Source organism: Solanum verrucosum, unplaced genomic scaffold, assembly GCF_900185275.1.
Source record: "Solanum verrucosum unplaced genomic scaffold, falcon-dt-bn FXZP01000284.1, whole genome shotgun sequence".
In the NCBI taxonomy this organism is placed as follows: domain Eukaryota; kingdom Viridiplantae; phylum Streptophyta; class Magnoliopsida; order Solanales; family Solanaceae; genus Solanum; species Solanum verrucosum.
Window position 1 is genome coordinate 930,387 of NW_026019936.1, and position 19,433 is coordinate 949,819.

At 34.5% G+C, this 19,433-nt stretch overlaps 1 protein-coding gene and 17 non-coding genes across 18 annotated transcripts in view; 17 read left to right on the forward strand and 1 right to left on the reverse strand.

The window, feature by feature from the left end:
* LOC125835628 (uncharacterized) overlaps window positions 1-19,433 on the reverse strand; it is a 201,324-nt gene that overhangs the window by 177,252 nt on the left and 4,639 nt on the right.
* LOC125838695 (U1 spliceosomal RNA) lies at window positions 933-1,093 on the forward strand. The gene has a single exon (XR_007443593.1). It is a non-coding gene; the product is annotated as a U1 spliceosomal RNA (small nuclear RNA).
* Window positions 1,591-1,707, forward strand: LOC125838807 (U5 spliceosomal RNA). Its single transcript, XR_007443612.1, has one exon. It is a non-coding gene; the product is annotated as a U5 spliceosomal RNA (small nuclear RNA).
* LOC125838715 (U1 spliceosomal RNA) lies at window positions 2,723-2,881 on the forward strand. The gene has a single exon (XR_007443597.1). It is a non-coding gene; the product is annotated as a U1 spliceosomal RNA (small nuclear RNA).
* Window positions 4,999-5,159, forward strand: LOC125838878 (U1 spliceosomal RNA). The gene has a single exon (XR_007443627.1). It is a non-coding gene; the product is annotated as a U1 spliceosomal RNA (small nuclear RNA).
* On the forward strand, window positions 5,596-5,712 carry LOC125838852 (U5 spliceosomal RNA). Its single transcript, XR_007443621.1, has one exon. It is a non-coding gene; the product is annotated as a U5 spliceosomal RNA (small nuclear RNA).
* Window positions 6,812-6,928, forward strand: LOC125838799 (U5 spliceosomal RNA). Its single transcript, XR_007443610.1, has one exon. It is a non-coding gene; the product is annotated as a U5 spliceosomal RNA (small nuclear RNA).
* On the forward strand, window positions 7,899-8,059 carry LOC125838675 (U1 spliceosomal RNA). The gene has a single exon (XR_007443590.1). It is a non-coding gene; the product is annotated as a U1 spliceosomal RNA (small nuclear RNA).
* Window positions 8,416-8,532, forward strand: LOC125838863 (U5 spliceosomal RNA). Its single transcript, XR_007443623.1, has one exon. It is a non-coding gene; the product is annotated as a U5 spliceosomal RNA (small nuclear RNA).
* Window positions 10,365-10,482, forward strand: LOC125838827 (U5 spliceosomal RNA). The gene has a single exon (XR_007443616.1). It is a non-coding gene; the product is annotated as a U5 spliceosomal RNA (small nuclear RNA).
* Window positions 11,308-11,468, forward strand: LOC125838688 (U1 spliceosomal RNA). Its single transcript, XR_007443592.1, has one exon. It is a non-coding gene; the product is annotated as a U1 spliceosomal RNA (small nuclear RNA).
* Window positions 12,122-12,238, forward strand: LOC125838883 (U5 spliceosomal RNA). The gene has a single exon (XR_007443628.1). It is a non-coding gene; the product is annotated as a U5 spliceosomal RNA (small nuclear RNA).
* LOC125838708 (U1 spliceosomal RNA) lies at window positions 13,344-13,502 on the forward strand. Its single transcript, XR_007443596.1, has one exon. It is a non-coding gene; the product is annotated as a U1 spliceosomal RNA (small nuclear RNA).
* LOC125838871 (U5 spliceosomal RNA) lies at window positions 14,956-15,072 on the forward strand. The gene has a single exon (XR_007443625.1). It is a non-coding gene; the product is annotated as a U5 spliceosomal RNA (small nuclear RNA).
* LOC125838956 (U1 spliceosomal RNA) lies at window positions 15,512-15,672 on the forward strand. The gene has a single exon (XR_007443644.1). It is a non-coding gene; the product is annotated as a U1 spliceosomal RNA (small nuclear RNA).
* Window positions 16,593-16,753, forward strand: LOC125838681 (U1 spliceosomal RNA). Its single transcript, XR_007443591.1, has one exon. It is a non-coding gene; the product is annotated as a U1 spliceosomal RNA (small nuclear RNA).
* On the forward strand, window positions 17,226-17,343 carry LOC125838785 (U5 spliceosomal RNA). The gene has a single exon (XR_007443607.1). It is a non-coding gene; the product is annotated as a U5 spliceosomal RNA (small nuclear RNA).
* LOC125838728 (U1 spliceosomal RNA) lies at window positions 17,747-17,899 on the forward strand. Its single transcript, XR_007443598.1, has one exon. It is a non-coding gene; the product is annotated as a U1 spliceosomal RNA (small nuclear RNA).

The window sequence follows — 19,433 nt, forward strand, 5'->3', positions numbered from 1 at the left end:
TTCTTATAGCTGTGTTATTACAAAATGGCAAGAGAAGATTGAAAGTCATTAATACATAAATGTGCCTTTAACTTGATCTACATAACCTAATATATATTTGAAGCCACGTAAGATACAAATTTCCATGTATTTGTTCAACACTTTTTATGTTTGTCCTTCGTATACATTTTATTTATGTATGTCCTTCTAATACCTTTGTTTTGCAAAATGGCAAGGGAAAATTAAAGACATAATACACAAATGTGCTCTTTAACTTTGTTTTAGTTGTGTTACATAACATAAGACATGTTGGATGTCACGTAAGATACAAATTTCCATTTAGAACGCCACATAAGACGTATATGTCTATTTGTTCAATCTTATACAACTTTAAATGCCTATTTGTACAGATACGAAGTTGGAGGACATAGATGTTAGCTATAAGGTAAAGTTAACACGTACGCTTATTATTAATGGAGAAGAGCTAAGTTCAAGCTCGGAGTAAGAAAATAATTTTCAAAATTTTGGACTTAAAAATTGTGAAAATCACTAAAGGTCATGTATGGAACTTGAGCATGTGACTAAGGAAATCTTTCAATAGTTTGTGCATTTTGAATTTTTCAACCTAGCTCTGCTTAGGGGTGGTTATCTCAGCCCATTATGACCCGTCCAAATTTGACTCAACACACCCAATTGCCACCCCTAGCTCCCCCTTGGGACGTTACTATACATCTCTAACTAACAAAAAAAAATCATTAAAACACTATCTAATACAAAGTTCAATAATATTGTCCACTCAAATATAATGTCTATCATCCTGTTTGTTGTCTATGTGGTGCCATAAATAAAAGAAAAGATAAAAAAATCAAGGGTAAAATGTCCCTTATCGGCTGACACAAAGAAAAACAAAGATCTAGATGGATATAAAAGAATAGGAAGGAGCAACAAGAAACATACTTACCTGGACGGGGTCAATTGTCGATCAATAAGACCCATGGCCTAGGTTTGTGATCTTCATTGCACTTTGGAGGGGTGCCTACCTAAGGTCGACCCAAGTGGTCGAGCCTACGTCAAAATTTGTTGCAGCGGGGGCTTGCGTTCGCGCAGCCCCTACCAATTCTTAAGCAAAATTTTATTACTTTTGTTTCGTTTTATGTTTTATTTGTAGCCAACCATTGCTGATATATATTTTGAACTTTTATATAATAGTTGAACAAATAATCTGTTCAGTTGGACCATGAAAACCAGTAACATATGTATCCTTTTAACTAATTTACACGGACTAAAAAAATGATGAGAAATCTTAGCTCTGAGATGCAAGGTTCCTTACGCTACTTGATAAAAAAAGGTGACTTGTGCGTTTGGAGGATCCAACACGGGTCCGGTGCAACAACATTTTTGGAGAGTCTAAACAACGTAGATTATACCATAGAAGAAGCAATTTAAAAAAACACAACTATTACTATTTCCAAATTAATTGAACCCTGTGCGATGTTTCATCGAACACTTTGAAGGAAAAGAAGCAGAGAGTAGGAGTGAGTTGAGTACCACAAACATGCCTAAATACAAACTTTGTCCCAATATAAAATGTAACCACAGATTGACTCAAGATTTCATGCAGTGAGCACAAAGCGAACTATTCTTTCGCCTTTTACTAAAGAATACCGTGTGCGCGCTGCAATTAGTGGCATACGCCAATTTTTGGAGGGATTCTCTTCTTTAGAGGACCCCAACAATACTAGTTTAAACCTTTTCTACATGTGTTATTATACATAGTAACCTTTTTTATATTCTGGTATTATAATATAGGTTGTATGAAGAATAAAACGAAAAGAAATAACATTATGGAGCTGTTAGGTAAGAAGGAAAAATACTTTGTTTTCCTCTGTACCAAAAACAACCAATAAGTTGAGAAACTGTTGCAGTAAGTTTAATTTTCCCAAGAATATGATAAAGATTTGTTTGATATTAAATGAAACAAAAAATAATAAGAAGAAGATGAAAGGCAATATTGTGGATAGTATTCCTTTTCTTTTAATGCAAAGGATAAGTTACATCTTTTAGCTCTCCGTAATTAATCTATGTGAACATTGCTAAGTCATTAGTATATGTGAAATAGGAGAGTTACTTCCACATTAATGGTTCACATTTATCTCAAGTGTCAGTTTCTTAACTTCGTAAGAAAATATTCAGAAGACTTGAAGTTACTTTTGTATTATAACAAATTTGTCATTAAAGTAAGAGTAATGTTTCATCACATTGATTATACGTTAGTTTCTTACATTCTTTTGATGGATGAAAATGTAAATAATTTTCCTATTTAAGGATATCATTTAGGAGCTAAACACAGAGAAGAAAAAACAAATGTCCTTTCTTTCATTTACTATCTCCTTCACCAATTTCTTTATTGGCTTAAATAATCATTCTCCCTATTGTGGATTTCCGGGCAATTGTTTTTGTGCAACTCCAAACTTTCAGCCATTAGTGCACGTGTTTGAGAGTAACTGTGGAACCTTGGGGAGCGTCCAACTACAACGATTTGCACCAGAGTCGGGCCGAAATCGCGTTCAAGGCAGTGGCTTGCCATGACACAGTGTTTGTGTTAAGTTATTTACTACTTTATAATTTTAGTCCAATATCAATATTGTAGTATTTTTCCAACAAATATATCCCTCATCGGTTGACACAAAGGAAAACAAGTATTAAGATGGTTATAAAAAAATAGGAAGGAACATTAAGAAACATACATACCTAGACGGGGTCAATGGGTGATCAATAAGACCCATGGCCTAGGTTTGTGACCTTCATTGCACTTTGAAGGGGTGCTTATCTAAGGCCGGCCCAAATGTTCGAGCCTACGTCATAATTTGTTGCAGTGGGGGCATGCGTTCGCATGTCCCTACCCAATTCTTAACCAATAATTTCTTGTTTCAGATTTGCTTAGTCTCTCGGTAGGGGATGCGCGAATGCAGGTGGGGAACTGGTAAGATTGTCCATCTCCAGTCTTATCATTCACTTCTTGTTAGTTATTGTTATCTCTTGTATTCAGATTACCTAATCAGAAATAATAAATGATGAAAGGAAAAAACAAAGAACTAATCTGATTCCGCAGAACCCACTGTGTGTCCTTAAGAAATTTAATCCCCTCAAGTACCCGAGGTTGCAGATTAATTCCTCCCAATATAAAATGGATTAACCATTAAAGAAGTAGCGATACCTCAAACTTCGATAATTTCAACGAACTCAAAATGATAGCAACGAATCACACACACAGACACGATCGATCGATTTTGTTTTTTAAGAAATGTATGCAAGAAAGGGAAGAATTCGAAGCAGAAAAATGAGAGAAAGCCTCTCTATTTATAGCCAACAAAGGGTAAAAGTCACAACTTTTTGAAAAAAAAGACAACCTTTTAGTAAGGTCACAACCCTTTGGAAAATGCACAACCTTTCAAACGATCACAACCCTTTAGAAAAGACACAACTTTTCGGCAAAGTCACAACCCTTCCGGAGAGTCACAACCTTCATTTCTTGTTCACATCTTTAAAACCCAACAGGTATGGTGGGGAACTTCATGTTTAAAGTTCAGATATTCAACGATTCTCTATGATTTTAAAAAGTAACTCAAGGATTCAATCTTGCATGCCCTGTATAGCCACTACGCTACGGGTCTCTATTGGTATTAGTTCTAACGTGATGATTATTAAACTTTGGCCTTTTATGTGTTAGGTGAACCAACTTTGCCAAATTTGCTAGAGTTGTGGAGCTAACGAGTCTATGAATATAGGATTGACATCGTGTTGCTTTTGATCCATAACTAACAATATCACAACATGTTAGGAGTATCTTCAGATTATATTAGCCCAACAACATACTGATACTTCCGTCACATTGACAGACACCCAATGATTCAAAAACTATTTTTTTTATAGACTTCTTCTGAAGAGTGATAAAATCTTTGCTTTGAAAGACAAGGTTCCATTTGCTACTCGATCCCATTATAAAACTATATATGTTACTCAGACTCTATAAAAGAAGGTGACTTGTGCGTTTGGAGGATCCAACATGGGTCCGGTGCAACAATATTTTTGAAGAGTCCAAACAACGTAGATGATAAGACCTACTTAAAGTAACCATAGAAGATGCAATATAAATAAACGCAACTCTTATTTTTTCCGAACTGATCAGTCGAAAACATCCTATGTGATGTTTCATCGAACACCTTGAAGGAAAAAAAATAGAGAGCATGAGTGAGTTGAGTACCACATTGATAAACAAGGAGTAAACACATTGTTTATATTCTGATATTATAATATAGTGACACTCTTTATGAAGGGTAGATAAATTTTTTTGTATTTCGAGATTTTTGATTAAGGGTGGAGGGCAGACAATAGGGAAATGATATAGAGGAGCAAATTCTAGTTGTGAAACAGAAAAAACAAACAGGCTTCTCAATTAATAATATGAACACATGCAATAAGTCTCTCAACACATATATAATTTAGACTAAAGCAACTGCGTTTGGCTGAACCCGTAAACTACACATTGACTTTGCCTGAGCATAGAATTAGTTGAAATACACACAAATGTCTCAAGACACCACGGTAATAACAAGAAGAAAAAAACAAAAAGGACGATATCAGATTGCCCAGTGCACATTTTTAAGTTAACATCATATGGTACCTCATAGAATTTGTCAAAGTACACACAGGTCAAAAACATCACAGTTGTATGAAGAATAAAACGAAAAGAAGTAATAACATTATGGAGCTATTTGGTAAGGAGGAAAAAATATTTTTCATGAAAAATGTTTTCCTCTCTACCAAAAACACCCTATAAGTTGAGAAACTTTTGCAGTAAAGTTAAATTTTCCCATGAGTATGATAAAGATTTGTTTGATATTAAATGAAAAAAGATAATGATAAAAAGATGAAGGGCAATATTTCCCTCATCGGTTGACACAAAGGAAAACAAGTATTATATAGATTATAAAAGTTTAGGAAGGAACAACGAGAAACATACTTACCTGGACGGGGTCAATGGGCGATCAATAAGATCCATGGCCTAGGTTTGTGACCTCCATTGCACTTTGGAGGGGTGCCTACCTAAGGTCGATCCAAGTGGTCGAGCCTACGTCATAATTTGTTGCAGAGGGGGCCTGCGTTCGCGCGGCCCCTACCCAATTCTTAAAATAAAATCTTCTTGTTTTGTATTTACTTTGTCTCTCATGGGCAGACCTATATATATAGGTTAATACTTTAGAACCAATACCAATGGAGACACGTATAGAGTGGCAATTGTATGCACAAAACTTTGCACGTAGTGATATCTGAACTTTAAACATGAAGTGAATGATAAGACTGGAGATGGACAATCTTACCAGCTCAAACGACAAGATAGTAAACTTTATTCTTTGGATAAATATGACAACGCATTATGTTAAGAGTATATTTTGGAAAAGATCATACCAAAGCGAACAATATCAATACCAGGCCAGTTCAAATTTCCAAGACAATCGCGCAGGAGCTTGCCAAAATTGATAAATTAAATGATGAGTAAATATAAACTTTGTCCCAATATAAAATGGAAGCACAAATGAGATGAAGAACTCACGCAGCCATGCAGTGAGCACATAGCGAACTATTCTTTCGCCTTTTACTAAAGAATACCGTGTGCGCGCTGCAATTAGTGGCATACACTCATTTTTAGAGGGATTCTCTTCTTTAGAGGACCCCAACAATTCTAAATTCAATTTTCTTATTCCACATGCACATATAGTTATTGTTTTTAGTATTTTTTACTTCGTTTGTTCCTAATTACTTGTCTATTTTTGAATTGACACACTTATTAAGAAAATATTTATTGATGTAGTGAGTTTACCATTTTATCCCTATTAATCATAAAGTGGATGAATTAAAAACTTAAGATTTTCAACAAGTTCTACCTTTTCCAAAGTCATTAATTGCGGATATAAGAGGTAAAAAAAATTGTTCTTTCTTGATTTGTCAAAATGGACAAGTAATTAGGGACAAATAAAAGAGGAAAAGTGGACAAGTAATTAGGGACCAGAGGAAATATGAGCTAAGTTCAAGTTGCAATATTTACTTGGAGGGGTGGATGTACATAGAAGGTTGGTCCTAGTGGTCGAGTCTATTTCATAATTTGTCGAAAGGTTGGTCCAAAGGGTCGAGTGACCTCCATTGCACTTTGGACGAGCCTATATCATAGTTTGGTCCAAGGGGTCAAGCCTATATCATAATTTGTCGTTGGTGACCTCCATTGCACTTTGGACAGGTGGATGTCCATTTACGGCCAAGTGGTCGAGCCTACATCATAAATCATAATTTGTGGGGGGTTTGTATCCAAATTTTGTTGTTTTTGGTTACTTAATATTCTCTCGTTGTTTCGTTTTGAACCAATTGTTTAGAGTAGTAAATGTTTTATCTTTTTATTTCTACTCTTACTTATGAATCTTCCATACCTTGGTTTCAAGATCCCCTTTTGCGAAAACAAATATGTTTTGTCTGTAAGGTTGAACAATATACGACCACACATTAGAATAAAGTCTAACGTTATCAAAAAGGGTAATTTTCATTTGCACAATTGTAAAAAAGAGGGACAAAATCTAAATGATAGCCTAAAAATGGACATTTGCATAATAGGAATTCAACTATTAATATTTTAATCATACGAGAAAGTATAAAGGACGAAATTAAGTCGTTTCTATAGATATTGAAGGACTGACTTGTGAGTACCACATTGATAAAACACAATTAAATACAAACTTTGTCCCAATAAAAATGCAGCACAGATTAGCTGAAAAACTTACGCAGCCACGCAGTGAGCACAAAGCGAACTATTCTTTCGCCTTTTACTAAAGAATACCGTGTGTGCGCTGCAATTAGTGGCATACGCCAATTTTTGGAGGGGTTCTCTTCTTTAGATTACCCCAACAATTCTAGTTCAACATATTTTTTACGATTGTCCTTCTTATAGCTGTGATATTACAAAATGGCAAGAGAAGATTGAAAGTCATTAATACATAAATGTGCCTTTAACTTGATCTACATAACCTAATATATATTTGAAGCCACGTAAGATACAAATTTCCATGTATTTGTTCAACACTTTTTATGTTTGTCCTTCGTATACATTTTATTTATGTATGTCCTTCTAATACCTTTGTTTTGCAAAATGGCAAGGGAAAATTAAAGACATAATACACAAATGTGCTCTTTAACTTTGTTTTAGTTGTGTTACATAACATAATACATGTTGGACGTCACGTAAGATACAAATTTCCATTTAGAACGCCACATAAGACGTATATGTCTATTTGTTCAATCTTATACAACTTTAAATGCCTATTTGTACGTATACGAAGTTGGAGGACATAGATGTTAGCTATAAGGTCAAGTTAACACGTACGCTTATTATTAATGGAGAAGAGCTAAGTTCAAGCTCGGAGTAAGAAAATAATTTTCAAAATTTTGGACTTAAAAATTGTGAAAATCACTAAAGGTCATGTATGGAACTTGAGTATGTGACTAAGGAAATCTTTCAATAGTTTGTGCATTTTGAATTTTTCAACCTAGCTCTGCTTAGGGGTGGTTATCTCAACCCATTATGACCCGTCCAAATTTGACTCAACACACCCAATTGCCACCCCTAGCTCCCCCTTGGGACGTTATTATACATCTCTAACTAACAAAAAAAATTCATTAAAACACTATCTAATACAAAGTTCAATAATATTGTCCACTCAAATATAATGTCTATCATCCTGTTTGTTGTCTATGTGGTGCCATAAATAAAAGAAAAGATAAAAAATGAAGGGTAAAATGTCCCTTATCGGCTGACACAAAGAAAAACAAAGATCTAGATGGATATAAAAGAATAGGAAGGAGCAACAAGAAACATACTTACCTGGACGGGGTCAATGGTTGATCAATAAGACCCATGGCCTAGGTTTGTGACCTTCATTGCACTTTGGAGGGGTGCCTACCTAAGGTCGGCCCAAGTGGTCGAGCCTACGTCATAATTTGTTGCAGCGGGGGCTTGTGTTCGCGCAGCCCCTACTAATTCTTAAGCAAAATTTTCTTACTTTTGTTTTGTTTTATGTTTTATTTGTAGCCAAGCATTTCTGATATATATTTTGATCTTTGAACTTTTATATAATAGTTGAACAAATAATCTGTTAAGTTGGACCATGAAAACCAGTAACATATGTATCCTTTTAACTAATTTACATGGACTAAAAAAATGATGAGAAATCTTAGCTCTGAGATGGAAGGTTCCACACGCTACTCGATAAAAAAAGGTGACTTGTGCGTTTGGAGGATCCAACACGGGTCCGGTGCAACAACATTTTTGGAGAGTCTAAACAACGTAGATTATACCATAGAAGAAGCACAGATTGACTCAAGATTTCACGCAGCCACGCAGTGAGCACAAAGCGAGCTATTCTTTCGCCTTTTACTAAAGAATACCGTGTGTGCGCTGCAATCAGTGGCATACGCCAATTTTTGGAGGGATTCTCTTCTTTAGAGGACCCCAACAATGCTAATTTAAACCAATACATGTATTCTTATTCATAGTCTTTGTTTATATTCTGTTTTTATAATATAGGGACCAATATTTGTGAAGGGTAGATAAAAATTGACTCAGTTACTAATTCAATGAGAGTTTTTCAATCAGTGTTCCATTTTATTGAACATCCTTCAAATCGAAATTTCTGATTAAGGGCGGAGGACGGACAAGAGGGAAATGATATGGAGGAGCAAATTCTAGTTGTGAAACAAAAAAATGCAGACATAGAGAATTAAAGCTACTGCGTTTCGCTGAACCTGTAAGCTACACATTGACTTTGTCCAAGCATAGAATTAGTTGAAGTGCACATAAATGTATCAAGACACCACGGTAATAACAAGGAAAAAACGAAAGGGATGAATATCAGATTGCCCTGTGCACATCTTAAGTTAGCATTTCTGTTAAAATCATATGGTACCTCATAGAATTAGTCGTAGTGCACACAGGTCAAAGACATCACGGTTGTATGAAGAATAAAACGAAAAAGGAAATAACATTATGGAGCTGTTCGGTAAGAAGGAAAAATGTTCAGTCGCTGCTCTCCACTTTTGTTCCTCCTTCACCACCCTTCTGTTCCCAATGTTTTAGCCCTAATTCAAAGTTAAGATTTCTAACAAAATAATTTTATTGTTAAACACTGGTAATAGTATTATAAGATTTAATCCTATTGTTAGATTTGTTAATGTCCATAGTGAGGGTCAATGGTATATATATATGATGGTCACAAATTTTTTTTAAAACAGATCATGTGTTTGAGACAACATTTTTCAGCATTAAAATTTATCATATGAGGCTGATGAAGTATCAACTGAGCAAATTTTATGTTGGAGGCATTTGTAAAACTCAAATCACAACTTACATAAAATAAGATAAACTTGATTCTTAAATGTTTATCAAAAGCAAAATTCAACTATCTAAACCACCCACAAATTGAGAAGTAATATTTTTCAAAGTGGGGCCCAACGTTAGATTTAACTGATGGCTACGTTATATTTAGGGCAAAGGATCAAATTGAGTACTTTTTATAATACATTAAGGACCATATACATTATGTGGAATATGTTAAGGATCAAAATAAAGTAATCCCTATACATTAAGGACCATTTTGATCATTTTCTCCATATAATCTGTTAAGTTGGACCATGAAAATTGCATCCTTTCACTACATGAAAATGATGAGAAATTTGCCTGAGCTGCGGAACTAATGAGTCTATCAAGAGCATCATCCTTCACTATACACTTCAAATATGATAAAATAGAGTTGTTTGAGACCAAATGTTATAGAACCAGAAGCACACCCTCAATTCCTTCTTAATGATGGAGTTTGAGAAATTCTTTCTTTTAATTGTCAGGGCCGTCATGAGTGATATCGAAATCAATTTCATTTGGATATAATGATGGCCCTTCGGATGGGCACGTCAAGCTCTGAAGATCCAAAGTCCAAACAGCACGGAAGCCCTGAGATCTTCTAAAGATGAGTGATGCTCAGTCCAAAACATCCTTACGCGACATTTTGTCAATCATCTTGTGAAAATATATCTCCTTTTAATCACAAAGAAGCCAAATCGAAATCATATCTTAAATTAGATGATCGAGAAAGTATACAACAGGACAGCTTAAGTAGTTTCTATTTGAAAAACATGTTAGATTTTCAATCATGAAGTTACTGAAAAAGAAGCAGAGAACAATATTATAAAGGAGTAAGTGAGATGAGTACCACATTGATTAAAAACGAGTATATACAAACTTTGTCCCAATATAAAAATGCAGCACAGATTAATTGAAGAGCTCACGCAGCCACGCAGTGAGCACAAAGCGAACTATTCTTTCGCCTTTTACTAAAGAATACCGTGTGAGCGCTGCATTTAGTGGCATACGCCTATTTTTGGAGGGGTTCTCTTCTTTAGAGGACCCCAACAATTCTAGTTTCAATTTTTAAAATACTTGTCTTACAATAATATAATATATAGTATTTTATATGAGCAAAATTTGTGCTGCTTAACAAAAAATGCAAACTGCTTTTTCTGACTTAGTTTATGCTTGGCTCGTTTGATTTGGTCCGGATTAGTCGAAGTGCACATAGGCCAAACACATCACGGTTGAAAAGACATCAAGATTGGTTGTATAAAAAGACGAAAAAAAGGAAATAACATTATGGAAGTGTTCGGTATGAAGAAAAAAATATTTTCGTCCATATGGAACACATATATAAGTTGAGCAGCTTTTGCAGTAAGTATAGATTTTTGTTAACATCAGTTTCTACACAACACCTTTGATCTCAGTACAACTAGACACTTGACTTTGTCACTAAAATTGGATTATATGATTTAGTCAATACTCTTTTTTTCTTAATAACAAGGGAAACCGCAGCTGCTATCCTTTGGGTGTGCACAGAGGTAATCCGCACTAGATAAACCCGGTGCGATGAGCTCGACCTAGAAGGCAAACCCCTTGCTTTCACTGGCAAAGGGTTTCAAACTTGAGACCTCCAACATGAAAGTCCCAAGCCCAAACTACTGGGCCAGCCCAAAGGTTATGATTTACTCAATACTAAAATTCACAAGGCTTTTTAATCTTATTTTTATTTGCCCATGAGGATGGTAAAGATTTATTTTTTATTAAATGAAAAAAATAATTAAAAAAAAGAAGATGAAGTGCAATATATCCCTTATTGGTTGACACAAAGGAAAATAAGTATTAAGATGGGTATAAAATAATAGGAAGGAACAACCAAGAACATACTTACCTGGACGGGGTCAATGGGCGATCAATAAGACCCATGGCCTAGGTTTGAGACCTTCATTGCATTTTGAAGGGGTGCTTATCTAAGGTCGGTCCAAGTGGTCGAGCCTACGTCATAATTTGTTGCAACGGGGGCTTGCGTTCGCGCAGCCCCTACCAATTCTTAAGCAAAATTTTCTTATTTTTGTTTTGTTTTATGTTTTATTTGTAGCCAAGCATTGCTGATATATATTTTGAACTTTTGTATAATAGTCGCACAAATAATCTGTTCAGTTGGACCATGAAAACCAGTAACATATGTATCCTTTTATCTAATATACATGGACTAAAAAAATGATGAGAAATCTTAGCTCTGAGATGCAAGGTTCCACATGCTACTCGATAAAAAAAGGTGACTTGTGCGTTTGGAGGATCCAACACGGGTTCAGTGCAACAACATTCTGGAGAGTCTACACAACGTAGATTATACCATAGAAGAAGCAATTTAAACTAGCTCTGAGATGCAAGGTTCCACACGCTACTCGATAAAAAAAGGTGACTTGTGCGTTTGGAGGCTCCAACACGGGTTCAGTGCAACAACATTTTTGGAGAGTCTACACAACGTAGATTATACCATAGAAGAAGCAATTTAAACTAACACAACTGTTATTTTTTTCGAATTGATCAGTTGAAAAATCCCTATGCGATGTTTCATCGAAGACCTTGAAGGAAAAGAAGGGGTGAGTTGAGTACCACATTGATAAAACACGAGCAAATACTAACTTTGTCCCAATATAAAAGTGCAGCACAGGTTTGGTTAAGCACTCACGCAGCCATGCATTGAGCACAAAGCGAACTATTCTTTCGCCTTTTACTAAAGAATATCGTGTGCACGCTGCAATTAGTGGCATACGCCAATTTTTGGAGGGATTCTCTACTTTAGAGGACCCCAACAATGCCAGTTTTTAACCTTTTCTACATGTGTTCTTATACATAGTAACATTTTTTATGTTCTGATATTATAATATAGTGACACTCTTTTAAGTTAACATCATATATATAGTACCTTATAGAATTAGTTGAAGTGCACATAGGTCAAAGACATCACAGTTGTATGAAGAATAAAACGAAAAGAAATAACATTATGGAGCTGTTCGGTTAGAAGGAAAAATACTTCTCATGAAAAATGTTTTCCTCTGTACCATAAACACCCTATAAGTTGAGAAACTTTTGCAGTAAGTTTAATTTTCCCAAGAGAATGATAAAGATTTGTTTGATATTAAATGAAGCAAAAAATAATAAGAAGAAGATGAAAAGCAATATTGTGGATAATATTCCTTTCTTTTAATGCAAAGGATAAGTTACATCTTTTAGCTCTCCGTAATTAATCTATGTGAACATTGCTAAGTCGTTAGTATATGTGAAATAGGAGAGTTACTTCCACATTAATGGTTCACATTTATCTCAAGTGTCAGTTTCTTAACTTCGTAAGAAAATATTCAGAAGACTTGAAGTTACTTTTGTATTATAGCAAATTTGTCATTAAAGTAAGAGTAATGTTTCATTACATTGATTATACGTTAGTTTCTTACATTCTTTTGATGGATGAAAACGTAAATAATTTTCCTATTTAAGGATATCATTTGGGAGCTAAACACAAAGAAGAAAAAACAAATGTCCTTTCTTTCATTTACTATCTCCTTCACCAATTTCTTTATTGGCTTAAATAATCATTCTCCCTATTGTGGATTTCCGGGCAATTGTTTTTGTGCAACTCCAAACTTTCAGCCATGAGTGCACGTGTTTGAGAGTAACTATGGAACCTTGGGGAGCGACCGGCTACAACGATTTGCACCAGAGTCTGACCAAAATCGCATTCAAGGCAGTGGCTTGCCACGACACAGTGTTTGTGTTAAGTTATTTACTACTTTATAATTTTAGTCCAATATCAATATTGTAGTATTTTTCCAACAAATATATCCCTCATCGGTTGACACAAAGGAAAACAAGTATTAAGATGGTTATAAAAAAATAGGAAGGAACAATAAGAAACTTACATACCTGGACGGGGTCAATGGGTGATCAATAAGACCCATGGCCTAGGTTTGTGACCTTCATTGCACTTTGAAGGGGTGCTTATCTAAGGCCGGCCCAAGTGGTCGAGCCTACGTCATAATTTGTTGCAGTGGGGGCATGGTTCGCATGGCCCTACCCAATTCTTAAGCAAAAATTTCTTGTTTCAGATTTGCTTAGTCTCTTGGTAGGGGTTGCGCGAATGCAAGTGGGGAACTGGTAAGATTGTCCATCTCCAGTCTTATCATTCACTTCTTGTTAGTTATTGTTATCTCTTGTATTCAGATTACCTAATCAGAAATAATAAAAAATGAAAGGAAAAAGCAAAGAACTAATCCGAGTCCACAGAACCCACTGTGTGTCCTTAAGAAATTTAATCCCATCAAGTACCCGAGGTTGCAGATTAATTCCTCCCAATATAAAACGGATTAACCATTAAAGAAGTAGCGGTACCTCAAACTTTGATAATTTCAACGAACTCAAAATGACAGCAACGAATCACACACACAAACACAATCGATCGATTTTATTTTGTAAGAAATGTATGCGAGAGAAGGGAAGAATTCGATGCAGAAAAATGAGAGAAAGCCTCTCTATTTATAGCCAACAAAGAGTAAAAGTCATAACTTTTTGGAAAAAAGACAACCTTTCAGAAAGGTCACAACCCTTTGAAAAATGCACAACCTTTCAAACAATCACAATCCTTTAGAAAAGATACAACCTTTCATAAAGGTCACAACTCTTCGGCAAAGTCACAACCCTTCATTTCCTGTTCACACCTTTAAAACCCAACAGTTATGGTGGGGAACTTCATGTTTAAAGTTCAGATATTCAACGGCTCTCTACAATTTTAAAAAGTAACTCAAGGATTCAATTTTGCATTCCCCGTATACTTCTGTACTCAATAGCCACTACGCTACGGGTCTCTATTAGTATTAGTTCTAACGTGATGATTATTAAACTTTGACCTTTTATGTGTTAGGTGAACCAACTTTGCCAAATTTGCTAGAGTTGTGGAGCTAACAAGTCTATGAATAGATCATCAAAATCGTGTGGCATTTGATCCATAGCTAACAATATCACAACATGTTAGGAGTATCTTCGTATTATTTTAGCCCAACAACATACTGATACTTCCGTCACATTGACCGACACCCAATGATTCAAAAAAATAATAATTTATAGACTTCTTCTGAGGAGTGATAAAATCTTAGCTCTGAAAGACAAGGTTCCATTCGCTACTCGATCCCATTATAAAACTATATATGTTACTCGGACCCTATAAAGAAGGTGACTTGTGCGTTTGGAGGATCCAACATAGGTCCGGTGCAACAATATTTTTGAAGAGTCCAAACAATGTAGATGATAAGACCTACTTAAAGTAACCATAGAAGATGCAATATAAATAAACGCAACTCTTATTTTTTTCGAACTGATCAGTTGAAAACACCCTATGCGATGGTTCATCGAACACCTTGAAGGAAAAAAATAGAGAGCATGAGTGAGTTGAGTACCACATTGATAAACAAGGAGTAAATACATACTTTGTCCCAATATAAAAGTGCAGCACAAATTAGATTAATAACTCACGCAGCCACGCAGTGAGCACAAAGCAAACTATTCTTTCGCCTTTTACTAAAGAATACCGTGTGCACGCTGCAATCAGTGGCATATGCCTATTTTTGGAGGGATTCTCTTCTTTAGAGGACCCCAACAATACTAGTTTTTAACCTTTTCTACAAGTATTCTTATTCGCAGTAACATTTGTTTATATTCTGATATTATAAAATAGTGACACTCTTTTATAATAACAAGACACCACGGTAATAACAAGAAGAAAAAAACAAAATGGACGATATCAGATTGCCCAGTGCACATTTTTAAGTTAACATCATATGGTACCACATATAATTAGTCAAAGTGCACACAGGTCAAAGACATCACGGTTGTATGAAGAATAAAACGAAAAGAAGAAATAACATTATGGAGCTATTCGGTAAGAAGAAAAAAATACTTTTCATGAAAACTGTTTTCCTCTCTACCAAAAACACCCTATAAGTTGAGAAACTTTTGCAATAAAGTTAAATTTTTCCAAGAGTATGATAAAGATTTGTTTGATATTAAATGAAAAAAGATAATGATAAAAAGATACTTACCTGGACGGGGTCAATGGGCGATCAATAAGATCCATGGCCTAGGTTTGTGACCTCCATTGCACTTTGGAGGGGTGCCTACCTAAGGTCGATCCAAGTGGTCGAGCCTACGTCATAATTTGTTGCAGAGGGGGCCTGCGTTCGCGCGGCCCCTACCAATTCTTTATCAAAATTTTCTTCTTTACTTACTATTCGTGTATAACTAAGGGTCCATTTCAACGCTAGAACATTTTTCTATTGGTTTATTTTGATTAATGGATGTAACATTAGTGTGGCAACATTTTACTACATTTTTTTATTGAGAAGTAGTACACTTTAGAGGATCTCACTTAAGCGCAACCACATTCTAACATTTCTTTCCTATTTGTGCATTTTCAATTTTCAACCTAGCTTTGTGTAGGGGTGGCAAAATCAAACTCAACTCGTTCAATCCATTTAATCCGCTTAAAATAATTTGCCTATTCATTAGCTCAATCCAATCCATTAAAAACTGAGTTGATATGTAATCTGAATTGACTCATGAAAAATCTTATTCAAATATTTTTAAAAAACTTTTTTTTTCAATTTGATATATTGTATATAACCATAACAAAGATTTTTTTTTAATTAGATACTAAAATAATTTAAAAGAACAAGTAAAATAATTACGCTTAGTAAATTTGGGTTGGGTTGGGTTGGGTCGGGTCTTGAACCGTAATGTTTATTGTAACCCATGACCCAATCCATTTTGACCCAAGAAAATTTGGGTTGGGTTGGATCTTGATCCGATTGTTGGCTCAACCCATTATGACCCATCCAAATTTGACTCAACACACCCAATTGTCACCCCTAGCTCCGCCCTCGGACGTTATTACATCTCTAACTAACAAAAAAAATTCATTAAAACACTATCTAATAAAAAGTTCAATAATATTGTCCACTCAAATATAATGTCTATCATCCTGTTTGTTGTCTATGTGGTGCCATAAATAAAAGAAAAGATCAAAAATCAAGAGCAAAATGCCCCTTATCGGCTGACACAAAGAAAAACAAAGATCTAGATGGATATAAAAGAATAGGAAGGAGCAACAAGAAACATACTTACCTGGACGGGGTCAATGGGCGATCAATAAGACCCATGGCCTAGGTTTGTGACCTTCACTGCACTTTGGAGGGGTGCCTACCTAAGGTCGGCCCAAGTGGTCGAGCCAACGTCATAATTTGTTGCAGCGGGGGCCTGCGTTCGCGCAGCCCCTACCAATTCTTAAATAAAATTTCCTTCTTTTGGTTAACTTATATTTGGTTTTTGTTAAACAGTGATAAATAAAATGTAGTGCATTTTAGAAGATTTGACACGACAACATTTAACACTCGGGTGCATGTTGGCAGTTTGTCCTCATCAAGAAGTAGTGCATTTTAGAAACTCGGTGCATGTTGGTCCTTGAGAAGTAGTGCATTTTAGAAGATCTTGCATGACTGCGGCAACATTTAACATTCGGGTGCATGTTTGCAGTTTGTCCTCGAGAAGTAGTACATTTTAGAGGATCTAACATGAGTGTGACAACATATAACATATTTTTGAAGAGTCTAAGAAACATAAATTAGAAGGCCAAATAAGAAACATATATTTTCTGATTAAATGAGGTGAGTACCACATCGATAAATAACGAGTAAATACAAACTTTGTCACAATATAAAAATGCAGCACAAATTGTCTTTGAAACTCACGCAGCCACGCAGTGAGCACAAAGCGAACTATTCTTTCGCCTTTTACTAAAGAATACCGTGTGCGCGCTGCAATCAGTGGCATACGCCAATTTTTGAAGGGGTTTTCTTCTTTAGGAGTACCCCAACAATACTAGTTCCAACTTTTCTAATATGGTCTTATAATGTTATACTAATGTTTTTTTTTTATTATGATATTGTTAACAATCTTTGTTGAGGGTTGGTAAAAAATGCCTAGTTATTAATATAGAATTTTTCTTGAATGCTCAATGCTTTAATCAAGATCGCAGGATCAAGGTCGATCAAATCATCTGATTAAGAGTGGAGGAATATTTTTTTTTCGTATTATTTTTTTTCTAAGAGCTATCATGAGGACTAAATGATGTAGTATGATACCCCTATAATTTAGTTGATTAATGTTATGAGATTTAAACTTTATATAAGCAAAATGTCCCTCATTGGTTTACACAAAGGAAAAGAAGGATTTGTATTGGATATATAAGAATACGAAAGAGCAACAAGAAACATACTTACCTGGATCGGGTTAATGTGTGATCAATAAGGCTTATGGCCTTGGTCGATGACTTCCTTTGCACTTTGAAAGGGTGCCCACTTAAGGTCGGTCCAAATGATCGAGCCTATGTCATAATTTGTGGTAGGGGTGTACAAAACAGAACCGAAAACTGAACCAAACCGCAAATCGAGTCAACCCGAAAAAAAACCCGACTAGTGGTTTGGTTTGACTTGGTTTGGTTTTGAAAAAAAAAATCCGACTATATTTGGGTTGGTTTGGTTTTAACTAAAAAAAAACCAACCCGAGACCAAACCAACCCGACATTATATATATAATTTTAAAATTTTATTTTATACATAAAAATATTTACTTTGATATAATTTTTAAATATTTCTTATACTTTTTCATAGTTTTTATCTTTTAATATATTATTTCAAGTTTGAAACTTAGAATTATGAATAGGTCAATAAAGATTATAGTCTACAGATGTTGGTAAATATAATAAAGCTTAAATCAAAATCAAATTAATACTCATGCAAAAAGAAAATCAATTCAACACTAAGAATGACAATAATATTGAATATTTGTTCTTTAGTTTTACATTGATTTAACAATTAAAATACATAATCTAATTTTAATTTCCTTTAATATTTAGTCATGTAACTAATACTTATTAAACTTAATTTTAGCATGATTTAGTACTTTTAAATTATAATCATTTTCATTATGACTTGTTAATTTGCAATATTTGTTTTACGCGATTTCATTATTATTATTTTTGTTGGATATTTTAGTGTCATTAATCATATCATATTGTGTTAAATTTTTAAGAAACATCTTAAATAGTTGTATTTTGGTAGGACTAAAGAAATATTTGAAATACAAGTAAATTATATGTTTGTATGAATATTTTACCGGAAAAACCCGAAACAACCCGAAAATTTGAAAAACCCGAGTTTTATTGGTTTGGTTTAGTTTATAAATTTAAAAATCCGACACAAATGGTTTGGTTTGATATTTGAAAAACCCGAACCAACCCGGCCATGTACATCCCTAATTTGTGGTAGCGGGGCATGCCGTTCGCGCAACCCCTAACCAATTCTTCAACATTTTCTTCTTGTTCTTGTTAAGCTTGGTATTCAGTTAGAACTTTACATGTTTTTATTGATTTATTTGGATTTACCAAGTGATATACGTATAATGAAAAAAAAAAAATACACTTCTTTGCTCTATGAATTACTTGACTATGCTTGACACAAAAATTTTATGTCATAAAAAATATATATTTTAAAATGTTGGTCAAAATTCACAGAGTTTAAATCTCAAAAAGCAAAAATATTAATTGGAACGGGGGAATATTCAAGATACTCATTCCAAAACATCCAATGTGATATCTCATCTATCATCTTTTGAGCATATATTTCTTAGAAGCCGAAGCGAATTCAAAATTTAAATATGCTTATACAAAAAATACATAGAAAGCAATACATTTTTAAAAAGGAGTGAAGGAATCGGAGACGTATCTAGGATTTTGAAAGGATGGGTGCACTTTACAAAAAAAAAAATGAATTTAAGATATTAAATTTGAGTGGTTTGGCCTTTATCTTTTCACATCGAGTTTAAATCTTTTTTATTTACATAATTTAAAATGATGAGTCTATTTTTTATAAAATATAAACTTATAATATAGGTTAAGTTT